The sequence below is a fragment of the Rhinolophus sinicus genome, chromosome 3 (assembly GCF_057876585.1).
Source record: "Rhinolophus sinicus isolate RSI-liver-muscle chromosome 3, RSI-T2T, whole genome shotgun sequence".
NCBI lineage: Eukaryota > Metazoa > Chordata > Mammalia > Chiroptera > Rhinolophidae > Rhinolophus > Rhinolophus sinicus.
The window spans coordinates 166,329,772-166,354,257 of NC_142503.1; the positions used below are offsets into that span (position 1 = coordinate 166,329,772).

Below are 24,486 nucleotides of genomic sequence, written 5' to 3' on the forward strand. Positions count from 1 at the left end.
CATTCAACTCTCTTCCCAAGCCCCTCCCAACCCAGTCCGATATCTTATGCAGTGTACAAACTACACGTTGTACCCAGTGGCCCTGGAGAAGTGTAAAAGTAAGTGTCTCTCTTTACTTGGAGTGTACACTCCTTACAAGGAGGGTACATCCTCATTGAAGATATAAAATATGTATAGTTTAAGGTAGAAAAGTATCAAATGCTAAATCATGTGATAACACTGACTTTGGAAAGAATTTTGTAAAAATAAGAAAAAGCAGGGAGATGTAGAAAAAGCACTAGACTTTTAAATAGGAGACCTGTGTAGAAGAGCCGGGCCCAAGTCACATTCTGCTGCCGACTAGCATGGCCGGGCTTGGTGCCCGGGACTAGGCACCAGAGTTCTTGGTTTCAGTGTCCTTCACCTGCGGACTGAAGAATTCAGTCTCACTGGGGCTTCTCTACTTTTCCACTGAGATATCCTAATGGCAGAATGGGGTCTGAGGGTTTAGCCAAAAGCTGGACTCAAAATTGCATGCTGGTTTTCTGTGTTCATGTGCCCCACTCCTCACTGCCTTCAGTTTTCGGGGGTGGGGGGAATCACATTAGTCAAAACATCTTCAACATGTACCCTATTTAAAATCGCATGGCTCCTTCACCACTCCCACTCTCTGTCTGTGGTGGAATAAAGATGGCCACAGATTCTTTGATACTCCTGTTGAAAGACAAGGTCCCCATCCATTTAAATGTAGGCAGGTTCTGTGGTTGCTCTGAGCAATAGAATATGGCAGATGTGGTGCTGGGACAGTTTCCAGGCCCAGGCCCTAAGAGACTGGCAGCCTCTACTTCCTGCCTCTTAAAACATTTTCTTCGGGAGTCCTGGATTTGATTACTTGAGACCACCATGCTGAAGTGGCCATGTGTAGGTCCTCCAGGCCACCGTGCCTACTGAGCCCAGCTTCCTAGTCCTCCCCAAGGCACCAGACACATGAGCAGGCCATCTTGGAACCTCAGGACTAGTCCATCTGCCAGGTGAAGTCACTGAGTACAAGGTTTGCTTAACTGAGCCCTACCAGGATGTCTGGCCCACAAAATTGTGAGATAGAATAGAACAGTTCTTATTCCAAACCACTATGTCTTGAGGTGGTTTTTTATACAGCAGTAGATAACCTCCACCTGCTTTGTTTGCTTTATGGCCAGTGGTGGCCTGGATCTGGCTCGTACTGGCTTGTGAAGGCTGATTGTTAAATTTTCAGGGATTTTTTTTTTAAGGCAGTCATTAAAGCCATAATTAAAAATTGAATAAGTCAACTTATAATTAAATTAATTATATTAAAAACAAAGGTAATAAATCCTCAAAACTCATAACTTCCTAGTTCTTTTACTGTTTCACTCTTATTTATGCTCTTGAGGTTATTTATGTCTCTTGTATCTGCATATCTCCTCCCAACTCCATAGTCAGTGACACCACATTGGTAGCTTCAAATTGACCACGGTGGAAGTATTTATACCATGTGAATTGTCGAATGCCTTCCAGAAAGGTGGCTATTAAACATTGATCAGTAACCCACTCCCACTGTTCACTACACTTATAACCATATGTATGACATTAGGTGTCTATTGAACGTTTGCTTATTGTTTTCACCCTCCGTAGAATGTAGACTTTCTGAGAGAAAGAGTCTTTATTGTTCACTGTTGTCTCCTCAGAACCTAGAAGAGTGTCAGACACAGAGGAGGTGTCCAATACATATTTTTGCATGAAGACATTCTGCTCCATAACATATGTGTAGTGAAATTCATGTGCCATTTGCCACATTTCTCTTCTCTGGAGACTGCTGGCTTCATTTTCTGTCTCGGCAGCTGTGTGACTCTGCTCTGCTGGCTGTGGACACCTGATTTAAGCTGGACCAGTCAGCATCCCTAAACTATGCCCTTGGAATTAAGTCAGAAAACTTAAGATGATAGGGTGTGTGGGAGAGGGAGAGAGGGAGAGCGCAAGCCAGCAATTGAAGTTACTGGTACTATAAAACTTGCTGCCCATTTCCTATTCATCATGAGGACTGAGTAGCTAAGAAAGCCCTTCTTCTAAGAAGATAAAGTCTTTCTCAGAGAGAGAGGAAGGAGAAGATTCCATGGAGGGGGACCCTTCTGAGATCTCATGTACACGTATTTTCATAATCATGGGTTCAAATAGCAGCCCTTTTCTTTTTTTGGGTCTGAGAGGCTGCTTATATCCTTATAATACATTCTCCTTGTGTATATTCTCTAACTTAAATTGATTTCTGTTACTTGAAACCCAAAATGGCCTAAAAAACACACCCCTCCATGTTTGTTTCAATATAGCATTTTAAATGACTTATCAGAAAAAAAAAAAAGGCAAACACATTTCTGTGGGTCTCTGGTCATTTTGGAAGGATGAGTCACATTAGCTCTAAATAATCTGAAAACATATACCTGGGGTTTGGCTCCCAGTAATTTGTCTTCTCAGAGTCATAGTAAGTTGAAAATTGGTTAAAACATAATCGTGGGTTCAAATAGCAACCCTTTTCTTTTTCATTAATTTATAACCTGTATTAGGGCCGTGACTGTGGAAGAGGCACAGCACAAAGAACGGACATTGCGTGCCATTCCTCATAAGAGGAAAATTTGTTTAACTGTGTCTTCTTATTACATGGTCAGTTTTGGAGAGAGGGGAAGTCTGATTTGAGACAGTCTCTCTTACTGTGTCAGAGAAACACTGGTCAAAGGCCTTTTTCATGAACACAGATGATTCATGGCGTTAATCTTTACTTTCCCACTTACCTGAAATTTTTATCACAAGTAAATGAACTGAAGGTCTCAAACGACTCGTAGTCCCCAAAATCAATACTTTATGGCTTTTCAGGTTTCATTTTCCTCACAGAAGCCTGTTCTGTGCAGGGGAAAGGTTTACAGGCTGGCCTCACACTTGACGGTGAGTGGTTGGCCCCACGTTTGCTAAGTAAGCCTGTTCAATGGAGAACCTCTCATGATTAGGTTGAACACTGACTTCATTCACCCTATCTGGGTTTTTCCTCTTTTTTTGATACATTTCTTTTTCCTTCATGAAGAAACATAACTATTCAGTTCTGAATCTGTATTCTGACTGCACCTTTTCTTGGTTACGCCAGCCTATGTTTTTAGAAAGGAGGGATGTCAAAGCTACTTCCCGTTTCATCACCCATTTTGTCTAAACTGATTAGTATCCAAACCATTGCTTTGTTGTTGTTGCATATTTGTTACGTTGTTTAAAATTATCTTTCACTACCTCACTGAAGTCAGGGAACAAAGGAAATGCACTCTGTCTCACGGTTCAGGGCACTGCTGCTCTGTACAGGCCACCATCCCAGCACTTGTGTTCCTTTAACTTAAAACAGATTTGGCCGCATCAAAGGGAATGGATTTTCCTTTACAGGAGCTGCACCTTCCAAAGTCACTGTGGAAACCCACCTCGAAGGAAGCTTGGAGCGACTCCTCACTTATTTTGTTTGCTTTTCATTGCACTGTTCTGAGCCAAGACTTCTCCCTTTGAGTGGCAAACACTCTGTTGCTTTTCCTTCTAAATCTACACAATCATTTAAAACTATGTTGAAATACTTTTAAGCATACAGCCAAGTGTAGCGAGGGACATAACAAATACCTGTGACTCACCACCTAGATTTAACAAATATTTACATTTTGCCATAATGGCTGTAGGACCTTCTTTTCTTTTCTTTCTTTCCTTTTTTTTTTTTTTTTTTTAATAAATCCAACATTACAAATGGAAATAAAGCACCTTTTGTAACCTCCCCTTGCCTATTCCTCTCCCTTCCTCAGGACTGGTTTTAAAATGTCACTCCAAGAGTGATGGCTTCATGTTATTATTCCTCAGGGCTTTCTCATATAAGAGACACTGTGATTTGGTCCCATTCACATCTTCACAATAATAAAACCCGTATTTGAAACGAGCATCAGGTACATATCCTGTGCTTCGTAGAGTGACTAATTGTAGTGGGGACTGTGCTATTCTTTGTTTCGCGTGCACGTGAGGATCCTCAGGCACCTCATGTCTGTCAGAACCTCCAGTGGTTTCTTTTGGTTCTGAATTTCTCATATATTCCATAGTTTCACTCGTGTTCAGTGTATGCTTCAAACTTCTCCTGACCCATGTTCCCATTCGAAAATACCCTTTTAATATTAGGCTAATGAAGAATGACACTAACATTACAAAACCAAGAATTTCTGGTCCTTCTGCGCTGAAGGAAACTCCAGAGGCACTTCAGTGAAGGAGCAAGGGGGAAACAACCAAATGGTAAATCCCGACTCCTTTAGAAGTGCGATCCTCCACGGAGACAAGTAGGCTGTAGCATTGCAGCTACATATCTGAGCTGGCACCAGGCAGCCGGCCTGCTCACCCACAAGAAGGTGGATCTCCCATTGAAGATAAACGAAGAATCTGGAGAAAAATTACAGACAACCTGCAACAGGGAATGACCTATCTCCAAGGTGCCATCTACCAACTCTGTTTCTAAAAGCTATAATATATGAAAAGCGTACAGGAAACGGGAGCTAATTCAAATGACCCATGTCCCAAGGAGCCCATATTTGCAAAAGGAACTCTGTTTTTCTAGGAGAGAAAGTTGTACTGGCTTGAAGAAGCCTTCGTACCAAGGGACAACTTTCCCTTCCCCACCACATAGCAGTTGGCCTACAAAGGCAGATCTTTCCAGGATCCCATTCATGTGTCATCTGGGTGATTCTGGCCCATGCCAGCTTTCGTGTGGAGCCAAGTCAGGGGAAATCATAACAATAATCGCTAACATTTGTGGCATGCTTAGCCTGTGTCTGGCACTGCTCAAAGTGGTTTATATGCTTTATTTCTTTTAATCCATGTAATAACCCTATTAGTCAGGTACTATTATCCCTGAGGTCACATAGGAGTAAGTAGGAAGGGAGGCATGTGACCTGGAGCCTGGGACCCAGTGGTGGTATTGCTGTGTTCTTTACACCCAGCTTTGGTCCAATTACCATAAAAACCACCTCGGCAGCCAGACACATCTAATAGCTAACTGTCTAGCAAAGGCTGCATTGTCGTTGGAGCCTTAAACACAGCCCTTTTAATTGGAATTGCTTCCTAATTCAGCGTCATATATCTTCTCTCCTCCCACACAAAAGCATCCATTGTGTGGGTCTCAGGAACAAACTGGATGCTCCTTTGATATACTTTGCATGTAAATGTAAGGAACAAGACTCATTTGATTTCATTATATTCTTTATTGATGTGCCTGCAGCATTTTATTGTAGGTTTTTGTGACTAGAATTCCTGACAAAGGAGGGAGCAAGCTTCTGGGCTGGCAGTTCAATGGAGAGAGGATTTACCACATCGGATTCTAAAGGCACGATGCTCCACTCATTGCTGCTGTCGTTTCTAAGCCTTTAAAAGGGCTGGGTATTTTCAGGAGCTGCTGCTATTCTGTGACTGTAAAAGTGTTATCAAGCATGAGATGAATGCAAGTGGCAATCCTTGTCACTATGCAGTGGGTGGGGAATGAGCCTGCCAGTAAAGAGGACGAATGACATCGTGTCATTTGGGGAATGTGCTTGAATGTGCTCGCATGCCACGACTGACAGAGCTGGTACCTAATCCTTCTTACCTGCAATGACAGGCTCCCAGGACTATATAGAATGGGGTTAATTATTCCCAACATTCTTGATTATAATTCGAAATGAGATAATGATGAGAAATAGTACATAGTCGCTGAACTGAAAATGCCCAAGGCATTCTCCTTCTGGAGAAACTAGCACTTTTTCCTATGGCATGTTTCTTTTCTTCAGCACTTTCTTTTGTTTTCTCCCAGGTTTAGTCAGTCCTTTTAATAATTGGAGCTTCTAGAACTCTGCTGTGCCAAACAGAAGCAGCTAACAATGATTGAAAACTGACTAAGCACCAGGTACTTTATTGTGTTTTTGTATTTCATCCTCAATGGCCTTATGAAATTGGGATTTTATTCTTTCTATTTTACAGGTAAGAGATGGCACAGAGTAGCTAAGTACTTCCGCTGGTGACACAGCTCTAGTATTCCAGGACTTAAACTGTGGAGTCAGACTGCAAAAAGTAAGACACTGTCTCCTAAGCTGGAGCTTTCTTTCCTTAACATCCTGGCTTGGAGGTCTGTCCATGTCCCACTTTAGAAGCCTCCGGGATCTGTAGCCCTCCTAGTAGACATAGGTTTTCAATGGCCCATCAGCCTTCTCTCTTTAATGTTCCAGATCAATCAGTGTTCTTACTGCTGTCTGCCCACAAGCCCCATCTGGGACCATCACACATCAGCTGAGGTTCCTGACGCACTGCACTTCATGAAAACAAACTGTCATTTTTGGTAACCAGTTCTCCACTATAACAAGTCCTGATATACAAAAATCCAAATCAATAGAATAGAAGTCTTAGGTTGCCTAATTATATACCCTACAAATAGCTAACTTGTTTTACTTTGATTTACTGTAGAGTTCCTTCAATACTGAGCTCCCCGATGCATTTAAAATGAGATTTAACTGATGACAAAATTCATTCACAGCTTTTCAAGAACTAAGGCAAAAAGAAAGCAACCTGCTTTAAGTAGATTCATATATATAGTCATATATTTTCTTGGACCCAGGTTTTTAAGGCTTCCATATATCAGTGGAGCCCCATTTCCTCCCCCTTCTCTTTCAATGCATTTCTAAATCAAATATCAGAATGATAGAAAATCAGTGATCAGATAATGCTTTTCAATGATCCTAGAAACTCATACATTGCTTTCTTTAACTCTTTGAAAGAATATCTTACGATTTTCTAGATGATTGGAGAATTGGATGGGAACACAGTAGGGTCTAAATACTATTATCTTTCAAAGACATTGCAAAGGAGCCAGAGTCACTGACTAATGCATATAAATCCTTTGGAAGATAATCAGTAACCTTGAAATTATGTTTTTGTTTTCCCTGAGCCCTGCAAAGTCTGACTTAAATAGGAAACCAGTTATGATCATGGATGGGCTTTAGATGACAATCATATATGATTGGGGAGCTTTTCTTTTAGATCTGAAAAGTTATCTATTGCTGCCTTTCTCACTTCTGTTTTCCCGTCAGTTTGGGAGTCCCATGCTGTGGCTCTTAGCAGCTGAGCATTTCTAGTTAGCTTGAATTATCATCTAACTCATGACTTCCTTGGTAGGTTGAGTTCCCTATTTGGCCCTCAACCCTAATTTTCTACCCCTTCCTATTAAGTTTTCTATTACATTACAGCAAATTACCAGAAACTTAGTGCCCTAAAACAGCCTACAATTATGATCTCACAGTTCCATGGGTCACGCGTATTTGGGCATTGCTTGGCTGGGTTCTCTGTTCAGTCTCACGAAGTGGAAATTAAGGTATCACCTGGGGCTAGGGTCTCATCTGAGACGTGGGGTCCTACTCCGAGTTCATGTAGTTGATGGCAGGAGTCATTTTCTTGCAACTGTAGAATTCATGGCAGCTTGTTTCTTTAAAGCCAGCAGCTCTGAGCTCTAGACTCTCTTTTAAAGGGCTCCCCTGGTTAGGTCAGGCCCACCCACTATACACTCCCTTTTGATTAATTTAAAGTTAATTGATTATCGACCTTAATTACATCTGAATAATCTCTTCGTCTTTTCCATATAACATAACAATCATGAGTGATGTCCCATCACCTTTGCCACATTCTATTGGTTAGAAGTAAGTTACAGGTCCCACTGACACTCAAGGGTGTGGGTTCCTAGGGGTTATCTTAAATTCTGCCTACCACATCTTCTTTCTGGATAAGAACTGGAATGAGGCTAATGATCAACCATTAACCACGTTCTCATGCATTCAGGACAGTATAGTGTAGATTAATGCTCAAGAAAATGTCCTACGTCATCTGTTTGCACCACAGAGTGGTATCCCAGAATCAAAGATCCTGTTTTAAGAGTAGACCTATAAAGTCTGTTCAAAACTATTTTAAAAAAAGAAATTATTTCTAAAGAATAAAAATAATATATCAACATACATTAAAACATTTAAATTTTATCTATTATCTGAAGTTTAAAAATGACATCATGAGAGTAATTATTCTTAGTATAAATTTCAGTTAATTAGTTTCAGTTCCATAATATACTGCCTAATATTATGCCATTCATATTTTTCTAATCAATGTATTTTTTTTCAATATGGTCTTAAGTTGAATTTTTACATATAATTGCTCACAGTCATCTTAAAGATTACAGTTTAAGGTCAATTTTAAAATGGCTAATACTTTGAATTGGCTCTTGTCTGAGAAAGTACTCTCTATAAATGCTGAGGCATTTGTTAAACTCAAAGCAGATTCTGTTGAACGAAGTATATTTTCAACTTAATTTTTATTTGAATTGTCACAAATGAAATATTCGATTTGAAAATTGAATATTTCAGCCCAAATATTTTCACAAGGACTGTCGTTTTGCCTCTATTTAGAGTAACTATCTTAACAAATAATTTTACAAGCAAGAACTCATCGAAAAAAATCTCTATTTCTGAATCTTTGGAATGTTTTGACAAATTTAGATGCCCCCAAACTGTAGACCTCAAATTTTTTTCCATTCTGGTACAGAATATAAATTTATCCACTTAAAACCAGGAATTTTATCAAAGATACTTCCTATTTGATGAGATATTCCAAAGCACAATTATAGAATTTCAAATCATCTCTGAGGATCATTTGAACTCTCTAAGTTGTTCGCTTTCTCTCTTGCTTTGTGTGGGGATACATTTCAATATCTTTTCATTTGTAAGCTTTGTTTTCAATAATTGCAGTTTCATTAAGTTTCAGAAGCTGAAATATGTGGCCTTCCAGTCAATAAACACTTGAATATTTCCAACTAATTTGGAGTAAAATGCAGCCCAAATTTAGAAAACATGTTTATAAAAATGTTCAGTGTCATCGATGGGCACTTAGGTTGATACAGAAAATAGTTCTTCACAAGCTCAAACATTTCTAAAATCTTATAAATATCAGATGGGAAGGACAGAAATCCTGTAGGGCCATCCTTGCAGAACTAAGGGTGTTCAGCATCAGCTTTGTTGTTTAGTAACACTGTGTATATGTGATTATATTTGTCCATTTTGTTTATTGCAGCTTCATTTTCAACTAGTAGAAAACTATAATTTGTTTGGATAGGACTGTAAATTATACGACCACTACACTAACTCTTAGTACATTTCTGCTCCGTAACTGGAGAACACTGGGTTTTTTGGTGTTTGTTGTTGTGTTAAAGTGTGTTTTTCCAGGACCCATCAGCTCCAAGTCAAGTAGTTGTTTCAATCTAGTTGTGGAGGGTGCAGCTCACAGTGGCCCATGTAGGGATCGAACCGGCAACCTTGTTGTTAAGGGAAGCGTGCTCTAACCAACCGAGTTAACCGGCCATCTCTGGAGGACACTGTTTTTACCATGATATTCTGCTTCACCAAAACTTGTACTGTTATCACCACAAAAATGATTTTCAGTAGCATTCACTGTAATATCAGATGTGGAAGAATTAACGTATAAAAGCTTTATTTTGACTCCATGAATTTGATGGAAAACAATGAACCAATTATTTGCAATGAAAAGATTTTCTTTTAAGTAAATGATAACACTAAATATAAAACGGGTGGCATTTAACTGTGATTCTGTTAATGGAGACAACACATTAACATCTCTTGTTTTACTTTTTCTGTGTACACAAGAAAACTTGGAATTGGAAATATATTGAAATTAGAAGGACAGTCATTTGATTTAAACAAAAACTCATGCTTCACAGAGTGATTTGTAAATGCACCTCTTGAAGCTTTAGTGGTTAACTTTTCTTCCAGCCCATTCTTCTTATAACTATTCTTATAACTATTAACCATTGATACTGATGCTTCCTTAGCAGATTTAATCTGTTGGCTTGTATATGGTCAGTGATATCACTATGACCCCTTGGAGAATGACAAACGTCAATAAACTTTTTGTTGGAGAAACATGTTCATCATCAACTTCCTTGTGTTTAATTTTTCACTAAGTATAACACTTCATTTCTACTGAGTTCAGTGCTGTCAAAAGGATTTAATGCAATATAAGCACATGCTATCAATAAAATAAGTAGTTGTAGATTTGCAATAAGTAACAAAACCAGCACGTAAGAACTTAATCTCTAGATTCTCTTACATATGTTACAGTGTGTCCCTATGTCCCATGTTTCTCACTCACCCAAGCATCTATCTCTCTGGCTCTGACATTGGCCATAGCACAACTGGCTGGTATACCAAATGGCCAGTAAGGCAACAGCTTCAAAAACGTCTCCCGCCATCCCGTAAGATGTGAAAGGGTTAGTAGCCATTAATTGCTTTTATCTCACTGTTTTTTGTTTTATCAACGACTTCCCTGCATGCATCCTTATGAGAGAGATGTGAGTAATGTTTCACATGGAAAGTTCAGGAGAAGAGAGACAGAATTGCCGCTGATCTTTCAGATTTAACCACGGGTTAAAGTAAGAACTCTGTTCCCTGCACATGTGTCTCACATGCTATGAGATGTGGCATGGCAGAAGCTGGAAATCTGGAGTGTACAAGCCTCTTAAATCTACCCCAGCTTATTTTAATGCAACAATTGCTAATTATACTTCATTAAAAAGATTTTAAATCCAGCAGAAAAGAAATGCTAAACCGTAGGAGATACTGGACAACAGGCATAAACCAGGACTTTCCCAAGGAAAATGGGACATAGAGACATTCTACTGATGGAGAACCCAAGCTCTGCTCACCAATATTCTACCCATAAGCCCTCACTTTTCAAAATATCTTCAGGTAGTGTTCTTATAATGTGACACCTGAATGAATTAATTGTCCATTCCAGACTGAGCTCTTTAATTATTTTTTAGGTAAATGAAGCTAAAGTATATTTAATAAAGTAGAATCTGATATAAAAAATATCAGGTAAGATTTTGCATATATCACAAGTGAAAATTATTAGATTTTTTTTTAAAGTAGGTAGGAAGTTAAGTTTCACTATGTTTATCTCCATGCTTTCTGATTTACTGTTGCTATTAAAAATGCCTTTGACTTAGAATAGCTAAAATCAAAATAGTGACAATACCAAATGCTGGTAAGAATGTGGAGACACTAGATTTCTATCTATTCTAAAAGTAGTTTGGCAGTTTCTTCTCAAACTAAAAATGCATTTACTGATACAACCCAGCAATTGTGCTCAGGCATTTGCCTCAGAAAAATTAAAATTTATGGTCAAAGACATGTATATGAATGTTCATAGAAGAAAGGCCAAGATTCTAGTCCAAAAAAGAGAAAAATTCCACGTTTCTCAGAACAAAGCTGTGAATGTTTCCAAAGTGATTTAAGGGTTCCTTAAAGTAAATCATTCCCTTAGTCCTATAGGTCAAGTGTAGCTTGTGACAGGGAGGATGGAGATTGGATTTTTTGCTGGGTCTGACTAACATGAGATTGTCCAACAAGGAGTTCCATTAGCCCTGTGCCCACCAGCTTGCCCTGCCACCAGACGTAACTTGTTACCTCACCTCGGCATCTTCATGGATGCCAGATAGAAGACACATCATGTATACTGTCTTCCATGGGGCTTCCTTCTCCATTATTCATGTGTCAATGACATGGGCACATTTCAATGTCCACCTTCCCTCGTATACTACTTGTTATTATGTAAACAGTCTAATCTGAGTGCTAATACATGTCATTTCAACTGAACTGATGGTAATGAATCTTAAGTGTGGTGTGCTACCAACTTGCGTCTTTCCTAGGAGAACGGCAGCAGAGATGAGCATCCCCTGCTGTGGTCATATGGAGTACCTGGGTTGTAAAGGTATTCCGAGGGGCAAGGGAGTACTTTCTTTGAAGGAGCACTTACATTTTCAGGTCAGTACCCTTTTCTTCACTAACTTTGAGTAAAACTTGTAATAAAACATCTACTGGGTTGTAATGGAGAAGCAGCATATTGTAATTCGAGAGAATTGCAGGGTTCTAGAATAATTTTTGATGGCTCTTTGGGACATTTTTATGGTTGGACAATTATTTCCTGGTAGCATGACTCTGTGAGCCTACCTACTTTTACCAAATAAGCCACCTAGTTTTATGTTCTAGTCTATGGTCAGGTATCTTTCACCATCAGGCCTCTGTCTGGGTCATATACTTATATCTTCTGGTGCCAACTCACACATTTTATAGTTCAGAGAAGCTGAGGCCATAGATATACTCAAGTTAGAGCTTGTCCCAGACCCCGTCTCGTTCTTCTCATTGCAGTGCCATTTCTTCCAGGCCATACTGTTTATCGAGGCACCACCTTTACAGGCTGTAAAACACCTGAGGACCAGGGACCAATTGGTTAGGAGTGAAGAGAGGGGGACAGTTAGCAGTGATAATTGGCACTAGTAGCTCTTTGCAAGCTACTTTGTGGCCTCCACAAATGATGGTAGCAAAATGTATTCATTGAATCCATTTGACAATTATTAATCGAGTACTTTCTATGTGCCAGGGATTGTTTTAGGTGCATGGGGTACAGAAATGAACAAAACAGCAAAAACCCTTGCCCTCATGGAGGCCACATGCTAATGATAGTAAAAGGAAACACACAGCACTTACGGTGTCGGTACTGTTCTCGACACTGTACATGTTCTAACTCATTTAATCCCCACAACGACCCTATGAGGTAGGTACAATCATTAACCACAGTTTGTAGGTAAAGAAAGTAAGCAAAGTGAATAAAAATTAAGAAACTTGTTCAGGATTATACAGCAAGTAAATAACCAATCCAGGATCTAGCCCTGGCCATTTGGCCCTGAATCTCTGCACTTAACCAGTGTGCTTGATTGCCTAACTCATGAGTGAGGGTAGAGCCATGGTTTTCACTTCTGTGTTCTGTAAGCAGCAGGACCCGTCCTCTTTTTACAAATGAAATTTTATGTGGAGCACCAAAGAATAAAATAGTAGAAGTTCTGGATGAAGAGCATGGGAATGGAGGGAGAATTCAGATTGCTGTTGCTGGAAGGCAGGAGCCACATCTACAGGTGCCTGCTCCGAAACACGCTCCTGCTGCTTCTCAGCCCCCATCCCACTATACCCTGGACCCTGCACAGAGGTGCTCGAAAGAGCTAGTGTAGGGTGACAGGAGTTGTAATAATAATCCTAGCAGAATAACCGAGGCGTTTTTGTGTGTGTTTTAGGGCATTCTTTTGTCCTTTGAGAATAACTGATGCTGTGTGTTGGTCTTCTGTGACTGATGGGAAAGGGTGTTATGGGGGGAGAAGGAGGGAGTTGAGGGCATATCGAAAACATGGGGATACTTTTTTCCTCTAATAATTCCTTCTGTCTCCTGCCTTGATTGTCTCTGACATAGCACTATGGAGCCACAGACAATGCCAGAAAGAGGCCTCCCAGCTCTCAGGCCGATGGTATATGTCCATGTGAACGTCCATTGAGGTCAAGTTCTCATGGACTTCTAATGGTTACCATGGCAGTACTGGGGGAAATGCCTTCTAGTGACACCATTATTTCATCATCTCCTGAAAGAGTAGACTAAATACCACCCCTTTTCTTCCCCCCAAAATCCTGCCCAAAGTTGCCACATTCAAAGAGTAGGTTTCCAGGGCTATGCCTGTGGTGTTTTGCATCAGAAAGTCCTGAAGTGGAGTCGTTTATATGAAGTCATCTCTCTGAGATTTCCTCTCAGAATCACTCATTCCCAGCACTCCAGCCATAGGTTTGGGAATCACTTGCCCAGGCCAGCAGGAGGTAGCTTTTCCCCAGCTAGTCCCCTAGGTTCCTTTTCACTGGCCTCTGCTTTAAATTGTTAATTTCCTCTCTGAAGGCGCACTCTAACTTTGTTAGCAGGTCTGACACTGGCTGCTTGCAAAGAGCTACTAGTGCCAATTAGGTGCCAAGCACTGTTCTAGGCATGGGAGACACACAGGGGAAAAGATCCTTTTTCTAATCTGGAGGAGGTACCCACAGTTTAGTGGGAAGACAGCCAGGGAAAACACATAATTACACCATGGTGAGATATCATATTGTCATCATCAAAGGAAGGGTGGAGTGGGAATGGATCAGAAGATGCCTAATCTACTTTCGAGAAGCAGGGAAGACTTTGGGTGGGTGGGGGAGGGCAGCAACTTAGAACTGAGACTTGGAAAGAAAGAAAAAGCTTTTAGGGATATATGGATGGATCAAGTTGGAAGAAAACCATTATCAAGGGCTTTGTGGCATCATGTTATATTGAAGGCACTGGCTGTGTTACCAAAAGAGAGGCACTGGTTTCCTAGTACTACTTCTCTGCAATCAGGGCAATCAAAAGTTATCGGTTTAGAATTTGATCATTACTTCCTTTTAAATCCTCACCCAAACTTCCTTCAGAATAGGTGCTTTTGGAAATTTCACTTTCCACTTTTGCCCATTCCACCCCACACTCAGGGACAAATATAAGTGTCTTTGCCAGTTAGCACTAAATAATGGCAGTAAAATGGGAAATCAAAGTTGGAAAGCAGCTGGGCCAGATTGTGGAGAGCCTTCCTTCAGTTATCAGGCTAAGGAATCTGTGCTTTCCATGGTAGCAGAAGTGAGAATTTGTTGTGGCCTAGAATTTCGGAGACAGTTCAGAGCTAGAGATATTGTTTAGGCCGTCATCAGCGTGCTAGTGAAGAATTGGGTGAAAGCAGCTAAATGGTAGACATCTCAGAGAAGAAAGAACCAAAAAAGAGAAGAAATTAGAGCTGCGGTTAGAATCTTGACACAATTAGAGAGCAGACCTAGAAAAACCAATCTTAAAAAAAAAAACCTATCCTCTGGGTGGTGAACACACAATGGGATTTATAGATGACATAATACAGAATTGTACACCTGAAATCTATGTAATTTTACTAACAATTGTCACCCCAATAAATTTAAAAAATAAATTAAAAAGAAAAAGAATGTTTAATTCAAAAAAAAAAAAAAAAAAAACTATCTAAAGCTTTGGCTTCCACATCTGTATGTGGCTATTAATAGCACTACCTGGTGTAGCTTTGGTGAGCATTCACTGAAATAATGCAACAAAAGTGCTTAGCAGAATACCTCATGCAGAGTACTTAATAAATATTTCTCTTCATTATTATTATTATAAAAGAGTGATTCTCTTTTTTGTTGTTGCATTGGGATAAGGTCAACTGATGTACAAATACTAATTGTTAATCTATGCATTGATGATTTGTTGCCTGGTTACTATGATTTCAATGTTTGCCTTTTAATTAAAATGGGTATTTCAGCATCTTAAAATTCATTTTTGCAGCAACCCCCTACTGAGCTGTAACATCTCAGGCACAGCAGGCATATACTACCATTTTTGAAAAGCCAGCTAACAATTAATGTCATAATTTTATATTTATCCTGCTAATTACAGCTAAGACAAATTCCAGTTTGTCTATGACTATGCAAACAAACAAAGATGCCTCAACACCAAGAGGCAAGTTACTAGCAAATTTGCATATTAATTACTGTTCACCGCCTTTGCCCCTGTGGCTGATTCCTTCTAACAAAGCACAGCATATACAGTGGCTTGGATTATCTGAGACAATCTGAAATGCAGCCTCCCTCTCTCTGAGCAGGCAAAGAGAAGACTACTATGCTTACTAGTGGTGAAATGACCAGAAGGAAACAGTCCACACCCCTGGCTCAAGAGAGCTTTATGTGAAGAACCATAAAGATTTCTGAGATGCATTTTAATAAAGAATAACAGACAACAAGTGTGGTCACAGAGATTCTCACACAGATAAGACCATCTTTGTCTTTGATGTACTGCAGAGCAATATTATTCTTGATATAAGCTATACAATGTGAAAGAGAATATATGGTTTTTGTGCTTTGCAGCTTACTCGTACATTATAATTAAGCTGTGGCCACAGTGCCCTGGAACAGAAAATTTCTTCAGCCTCATGAATCTACTTTTCTTTCCTCAGTCTGGCACCAAGTGACGAAAAGACAGGCTGCTTTGGGAAGAGGCACCCCAAATCCAGTCCTGTTTTCTCCTGATGGTATTGGATGGCTTGGGACACACTTATGTATAGCTTGGGAAGGGAAGTCTAGTGTCTATTGGAGAATTTTAACTTGGTTGTAATTGGAGACAAAAAGCACATTACTTGATTTAAAGACACAAAATCTGAAAGAAACACTTTGTGCTCACAATTCAGAAAAAACACAAGTGGCCTCCTTTTGCGACCAAGTCCTGTCCAACAAAACCCTTGGCGGAGGCAAGAGGAAACTCAATGGAAAAAATTTAATCCTGACAGAAGTATAATACATTATGCATGATAATCTTCAAAATGTGAAAGCCACTTAAAGGCAATCATCTGAAAAAGCAGTGGCTGGTTTACAAGGTAACTTCAGCTTCCTGTAGTTGTGTAAAAACGTTTAGGAAGTACAGGGGTGTAAAAACAAAACAACTTCTCTCTGTTTTTAATCTCTGAAATAAGAAGACAGATACTTTCACGTAATGTCTCAATAGCCACTTCTTGGGAAACTTCACAATATAATAGTAAAAAAAGAAAAAAAATGATAGCTAACAGTTATTGAGTGCTTACTTGTTCCAAGCAATTAATATGCATGATCTCATGTAATCCTCTCAGTGAGGAAGGTTCTATATGGTTTTTTTTTTTATCCCCTTGAAAACAGCTGAGGAGACTGAAACTCAAAGAGGTTAAGAAACTTGCCCAACGGTGGCCCGTGAGCTCAGCTGGTTAGAGCGCGGTGCTCTTAACAAGGTTGCCGGTTCCATCCCTACCCACATGGGCCACTGTGAGCTGCGCTCTCCACAACTAGATTGAAACAGCTACTTGACTTGGAGCTGATGGGTCCTAGAAAAACACACTTAAAATAAACGGAAAGTTAAAAAAAACAAAACGAAAAACAAAAACTTGCCCAAGATCACGATAGTAGAAAGTGGCAGAGCTGGAATTTGAACCCAGGCAGTCTGAAGACCACCATGCATGGCTGCTTCTCATTTTATGCATTAGGAAACTGTTTTATTTTCCTAATGCCTCAAGGTTTGCTGTAAAGTTGGGATTCTATACTAGCTTTCCAAGCACCAAAACTCATTGTTTTTATGTTCTTCCATGCTACCTCTCCTAATTGAAACTGAGCATTAGATTTAAAATAGCCTCGTATCTTAGAGCAGAGGTCAGTGAACTCTGGCCTGTGGACCAAATCAGCCCACTACCTGTTTGTGTAAATAAAGTTTTATTGGCACACAGCTCTGCTCACTTGTTTAAGTGTTGTTTGTGGCTGCTTTTGTGTTACAACTATGGAATTTAGTGTAAGGTCCACAAGCCTAAAATATTAACTGTGGCTATTTATAGAAAACGTTTGTTGACTCGTGACTTACAGGCAACATTTCCTTTCTTTTTCCTAACTATCCTATGGTCTAAGTCGTCTGGCGCCCCAGCTTTGGGCAGGAGGTGTAATGATGACTCACCTGGCTAACTGTGCTGATTTTACATCTGAGAGATCTTCTGGGGCCAGGAGAAGTGGCCAGGTGAGCACAAGGACAGAGGCTGTGGGTGGCTTGGTATTGGTTTTTGTTCCAGAACTGTCCCAGAATTCCAAGAAGTAACTATTTCCTGTTGTATCCCCAGGACATTGAAACTGCCAGAGGTATCATGGGCACACAGCAAATAATTACTGAAGTAGTAATCAGAAGTACGAGTATCTTACAATTAGTCCATGAATTCTGTCAGTCTCTGGGCCTGGCTGTTGCGGTCCTCTCCCCGGCTTGTTTCTCCACCCCTGTGTACTATCACTCACTTGCCTATGCAACACTTTCTATTTTTTCAAGCCTTGACTCCTGACCATTTGATCACTCAGGAAGGTCAGGTTTGCTAGGTGGGCCAGGTCACAGATGGCTTTGGAAGAGCACTGATTTGAGATCAAAACGATGCTTATGATATGTAAAAGAAACTGCAGGGGGGCGAGACTAAAAGCTATGGGACCAATTAGGAATCTACTTGAGGTGATAATTGCGTAGACAAGGGCAATGAGAATAGATAGAAAAGGACAAATCAGAGAGAGAGAAAAAGAAACATCTTCAGGAATTTCCTAAGTTAGTGGTCTGAGTCATAAAGAAGAGGAAAGAGAAATAAAACAAGAATTTGAGTATTGGGACTAGTAGATTGTGTGTCATCGACAAACAGATCTCTGGGAAGGGAAGCAGGGTAAAGGGGTGAGAGACAGTAAAGCGTATCTGGGAATAAGATTAGGAATATCCTTGTGATACTTTAGTGGCCTATATGGAATAGGACATGTGGCATTAGTGTCAATGTTGATGTGAGGACTAGAGATTTTGACCTAATAAGAACTGACAAACTGTCTCATTCATTCATTCACTCACTCAACAAATGTGTATTCGAGCAAGCTTGGTGTGCCAGGCCCTTGGGATATATCTTTAAACAAAACAAAGGTCCTTGCCTTTGTGGAAAATGTATTCTAGCAAGAGACACAGGCAATACATAATGAATGTAATAAATAAGCAAACTTTTTAGTTTAATAAGGTGTTAAGCGCTATGGGAAAAAACAAGGCAGAGCATGTTAAGGTGGCTGGAGACTATGGCAGCAGGGTGAGGGCTTGGGCACTTTTAAAGTTGATCCCAAACAACACCTAGAGCTTTTTTCTATGATCAGTGGCTTGTTATTCATCTTCTGACCAAAGTGACAGAAGAAATTGTAGGGCATTGGCTACTGTGTGATATTTTAATATAAAGATTCTTCTGTATGCCACATCTGGAGGCAATTTGGAAAAAAGGGAAACTTCTCGTGGTTCCCATTTCCTGAATGAGTAGCACCACGATGAAATTCAGATGAGTTGAGGCTGATAATTTTCAGCAATTTAAATGTCGTTGCCTTTCCTAGAAGGAAGAGCTTTATTTATAAACAGCTGGGTCAATAGGAAATGTAGCCTCATTATTCACATTCTTCTGATAGGCTCCCAGTCAGAACATATGGGGGGAAAGGGGTACACAGAGGACTGAAACATAATCACCTAGCTTTAGGTTTTTGTTCTTTGTGATGACGTGGGGGAAAGGTAAAGAGCTAATTTTATTCTTTCTTGGAAGACACATTGGACGGGATGAAAACTATTCTAAGACCAAGGATTTGGGCAATTACCGAGTGATGTGTAGGAACATAGACCCTACGTGTCTGCATTCTGTCCCTCTTGGGTTATTAACGATCAAAGTCCCCACAGGAATCACATGCTAAACAGCTCTCAGTTTTCTGTGTTTCTTCAGCACCGTCTGGTGTGCCAAAGATCCACTTTAATTTCCTTTGCTCTCCATTGCCAAGCTGCTTATGGAGGGTCCTCAGAAGAGGGGGTATATTTAAAAAGGAAGGAGGGAAAAAAGGGAGGGGTGACACATGGTTTGGAAAATGTCAGAAGACACAATTGGTACATGAGAGTGGTATTCGTTGTAATTCTAAAATAGCCTCCGCTCTATTGAAAACAGAAACTTCATTCTTTGATGTGGAAATGAGCTGAAAGGAGAAGGAAAAGGTGTGTGTGTAAGCTCTGGGCTTTTTTTCTGCATTGCTTTTTCTAAGCCAGTGAAATCCCCCCAGGTGCATGGTACAGCGTGAGGCATAAAGGACACCCATTGTGCCACAGAACCAGGTCCCCCTCCCTCAGTGCTGACTGAAGCAGCTGCAGCCACTGCAGTCAGCCGTTGGCTTCCTGGAAAAATTCTGGGAAGGGCCCAGCATCAGTCAGAGTATATTTGGGTCTGCCAGGTACATGTTCAGTAGGACAGAAAGGTTTGGGGTTTAAACAGTTTTTAATGTAAATCTTTCTGGGCTCAGAGAAGTGGCCTCACAGGCACCCATCTTTGAAAAGGAACCACTTTCAGTTAGAAGAGCCTTCACCAAAGCAATATTTAGCGGAAATGGCATTTGTTTAATATTGTGCTAGAAATTTCTACCCCTTACACATACCTGATTCAACAAACATTCATTAAACTCCTACAAGGTGCTTAGGACACTGTGAGGTGCTACAGACTATCATGAAGGAGTAAACTCAAATTAACGACCACACAAAATCAAACCATTGTACAAGAATCTTCATAGGAATTCCATTGCTGGAAGCAATGAGAAAGTATAAACCCCAAATTAGTGATACCCCTGCCATTCCTCATCCTCAGGCGAACACGCAAACACACAGATGTGCTCAGGTAGAAAGGCCCTCTAGAAATGCCTAAAAACACCCGGGGCTTTTTACACAGTGCCAGTTGGCCTGGCTCAGCTCCCCCATGGTGTTGCCTCATTGATGAAATGCTGATTAAGCTGTTTGTGCTCCAGAATGAACCAATGGGTCATTCTCTGTTTCTTGTCAACTTCAAACAGGCTGGGCTGTCTGAGTTTGTTTTAACTCTATTGACCCCAGATGCCTTTTGTCTTTATCAGACTTTATTCTTATCTTTTCAGAACTGGAACCGTTTCTCTTTTTCCTGTTTCCTCATATTTTGCTAAAAGACACACACTTACATACAGTGTTTCTGAAGGTGGAACAAACAGGAAAAGCACCCAGTGATGGTCTGTTTCTAAATATCTATTTATAGAATTTTCCAAAGTCAGTCTTTTTAGTGTGTCACAGACAGGGGACTCCATCTCAATCTACCTACCTTGAAAGGTGATTGAATTAAACAAGCATTTTGTGAGTATCTGCTTTGTATCTGGCTTTGTTCTGAGGGAGTTAGTGATGAAGTAGGATTTGTCCCTACCCTTGAGGAGTTTAAAATCTAATTGAACAAGAGAGGCTTCAATAGTTAAGCCAAGAATTTACTTCTAAGTTTTTGAAGTCACGTTCTTGGCTTCAGTGTTTCTATGTATAATGGCCAAAAAGGACCATTAGTTTTAATCTATGTAACTTAGTAGATTTAGTTGTTCATGAAAAATGTCTCTCTAACCCAAAGCGAACCCAATCTAGACACTGGGGATGCTTTAACTAATTTTCAAGTTAATATGGTTTACCTCGTTCTTTTCCTAATAGTACTTTGTTCCAGACTCTATGACTTTGAACAGTAAGCAAGCACCCAGTCCTGCCTTGAAGAAGTAAAGCTGCATCGGGTATGAATCCAGCTCTCAAGGAGCTCACTGATAAGTTCAGTAGGTGAGACAGGACAAAAGCGGATAGTTATTGGTGCACAAGAACAATCAGAACCATGGGACCAATAACTGAGGTCTTGTCCTGAGAAGCTGGGAGAATCACTTCACTGCTTTTTTTTCTGGGTAACTTCATCTCCCCACATCATGATATACTGCAAGGATTGTGGGAAACTCTTTGCACCCTTTGGATGAAAGGTGTATTCTATAAGGTCCATCCACTGTGTTGGAATAAGTTTAGAAAAAAAAGATTGTTAATGATGATAATAATAACATGTAGCATTTATTGCATGCCTGGCATTAAACTAATGATGGGAATACACTTCTAATCAATAACTGTTTTACATCTGCTGGCCCGCAAATTATCAAAGTATTTCTTTTACTTTTTATTAGTTGCAGGTATACAAAACAATGTAATAGACATTTACAACCCTCACAAAAAGTATTTATTTCTAAATGGGGCCTATCTATAATCTGTTCATAACTGTTAACCTCCTTGATGGATTCATGGACATTCATTGTACCATTCTTTTGTGGTTTGAAATTTTCCATAATAATAGGCTATGTAAAACAGAAAGGAGCTAAATACACTTCATTAACATAAATAATGCCTCCGATAAAAGATGAAGGAGGAGAAAGAAGGAAGTTAACATCTTCTAGTATTTACTATGTGCCATATCCTTCACATTTACTATCTGTGAATTAACTAGGAGCCTATTTTACAAATGAGGCAACTGAGGTTCATAGAGGTTAAAGGACTTTTGCAAGTCGTTGAACCTCAGCCCAAATTTAGGCTCTTTCCAATACATGCCATTGTTCTACTGGTCCATATGACTTCTAATGGCAGGGTCCTTGTGTTTTCGCTTGGCAGTCTGCGGTGCCAGTGGGAGAAACCACAATGCCCCTCTTCAAAAGTCTCTCAGACCTACTTGTAGTTCAAAACCAGATAAAGTGTTCTAAAAACGATATGCCATACATGCTTTAGAAAAAAATTCAAAGCAATACATGAAAACTGTCAAAGCAATGGCTAATGATACTTTTTATCTCATAGGAATGTCCATTCTCTGTGTGGATGTGCATGTATTGATAGTTGGGACTTCGTGGTAACCATCGTTTACTCCCAGATACTTCACCACGTCTTTATAAGGTTAGGTATAATCTCTCTTTTACAAATGAGAAAAACGAGGCTGAGAGAAGTAAAAACTGGCAACATCAATGTGTGGTGAGCACTACTGGCCAGTGGACTGCGGGGCAGCTGGTGTTCAAATCTAAGCTGGCCTGACCCCAAATGTATATCCATTCTCACCACATCAGGAAAGTTCAGTGGTAGAATGGGATTCTTTGTCCTGTGGAATCAGCCTCTATTACGGGCAAGCGTGGGTCAACCAAATTGCTCCATAGGGCCTGGGAGGGGGAAGAGTTGGGTGTACCAAAATGGCAGCGTTTCTTCATCATGAGGCAAAACTCCTTGGACTGTGAATTCAGTCTGCACGGACCAAAGTGAACAGAAGCGAATTGTCCCATCTGTTGACAAAACCATCCTCCCTGACTTCAAAGCATCCCAGCTCCGGAGAGAGCCCCCCGCCCCGGGCACGGAGGAGATGGAAATGGAGGCCCTGGCCCTCCTATCAGCGCTTGGGCCTCTGGGGGCCTGAGCGGCGCACAGCCACTGCCTGTCATCCCAGCTGACTTCTCTTTGAATCTGAGGCTCTTCACAACCCAACCCCCAGCCTTCTGCTTAGCCCAAACATAGCCAAGGCCCAATTTCTGTTTGAAGTGGATGTGCTACTCTTCACACAGCCTGCTGCGGGGGCGCAATGGGATTAGAGGCAGCGGCGCCCTGTGGGGCGAGGCCACCTAAGCCTCAGCCAGGAGTGAGCGCTTTCAGCCGCTCACTGGGTGATAATGGCATTGGGGCTTTTCCACAGGAATTCCTAGGCCCCCCTAGGGATCTTAATTAAAGTAGCTTTGTGGGTCTCGGGGGCAAACACTGGCTCAGAACTCCCCATGTGGGAGCTTGTTTCGAAGTCTGGTTCTGTTTCTCCCGTCCTCAGGTTAGCCTCATAGGAGCAAAGGAAATGGAAGAACTGGACCAGTTGTCCAAATCCTCTGCTTCCGTGTTAATAACCACATTACAGACATCACCTCTGTCATCTCTCTTTGCTGGTATAGAAATGATCAGGAAACCATATTGGGAGTTGCTCATACGTAGTATCATGGTTGGAAGTGATGCTTTCTCTTTCTCGTTTCTGAGATTATTCTGAAGAAAAAGGTAACAAATAGATCTGTAAGGTAATTAGTTACCTTTGAGTTTAATTATGTATACTAGTGACTACCTTTCAAATTATGATATTTAGATGAAAGTTTCGAATTATTTTGCTATAAAGCAAGTATCTCACAGGTATTTCAAATGTAGCTTTAAGGAGAGTAAATTTTTAAAAAGACAATAAAAGTAAAAGAACAAGTTTCATAAAGGTCAGTAATTTTTTGTGATTTCATTTAATTATGACATTTTGGGTATAATCATAAAATGTGCCTGCTTTTAAAATATTATTTTGCAAATTGTGGTAGGTGTTTTCTTAATTTGGAATTATATATGTTTGGAAATAAGTATACATTGCATGTATATTTGGATATACATATAGATCACACACATATATGTATGTACTATTTAATTAGTGCCAGTTTACCTTTTAGACCCTAAGCTCCATTAAGGTAGGGACTATGTCTGATGTGTTTGCCATTGTATCCCCAGTGCCTGTCATGTATTAAATACTCAAATATCCGTTGAATAAATGGTTACTCAAAGAAGTGCAATGTAATGATGATGGTATATATTTGTCTTTATCCTATAAGAACGCCTGCTTAAAATTTTTTCTTACTGAAAAGACTCAGGTTATAAATTTAGATTTTGTTATTTTAAGAAATCACTAATGTTTATCAATGAAGAAATATGATGGAAAATGTTCTATGGATTATCAAATCAGATGTGCAGTGGTTTGCCAGCTTATGAGATTGGGAATTTCAAATAAATAGGGACCAGTCCCAATAAATTGGAATAAGGGCAAAATCTACTGAATACAATTGTTTAAAGGGGCTACTTGTCTACGAAACACTTTTACATTTTTCCTGGGAATGTAGTAGTAACAGGCTTCCCCCCAAATAAGACCGGGTCTTATATTAATTTTTGCTCCAAAAGATGCAGTAGGGCTTATGTTCAGGGAATGTCATCCTGAAAAATCATGCTAGGGCTTATTTTCTGATTAGGTCTTGTTTTCGGGGAAACACGGTATTAATCGTTTCTTGGTGTTAGTACCAGGGCCTGTAGTTCTAGGGTATTTGCACA

General features: G+C 40.2%; 1 long non-coding RNA gene across 3 annotated transcripts; it reads left to right on the forward strand.

Annotated features, from left to right (window-relative positions):
- The first annotated feature begins 221 nt into the window (after positions 1-221).
- On the forward strand, positions 222-23,943 carry LOC148758694 (uncharacterized). Of its 3 annotated transcripts, XR_016020890.1 has the most exons (4): positions 222-6,090; positions 17,424-17,529; positions 21,028-21,104; positions 22,192-23,943. It is a non-coding gene; the product is annotated as an uncharacterized LOC148758694 (long non-coding RNA). The 3 variants fall into 3 exon arrangements; XR_016020889.1 differs by having other exon boundaries at positions 21,028-23,943; XR_016020888.1 differs by having other exon boundaries at positions 222-5,926; positions 6,001-6,090; positions 17,424-23,943.
- Positions 23,944-24,486: the final 543 nt, after the last annotated feature.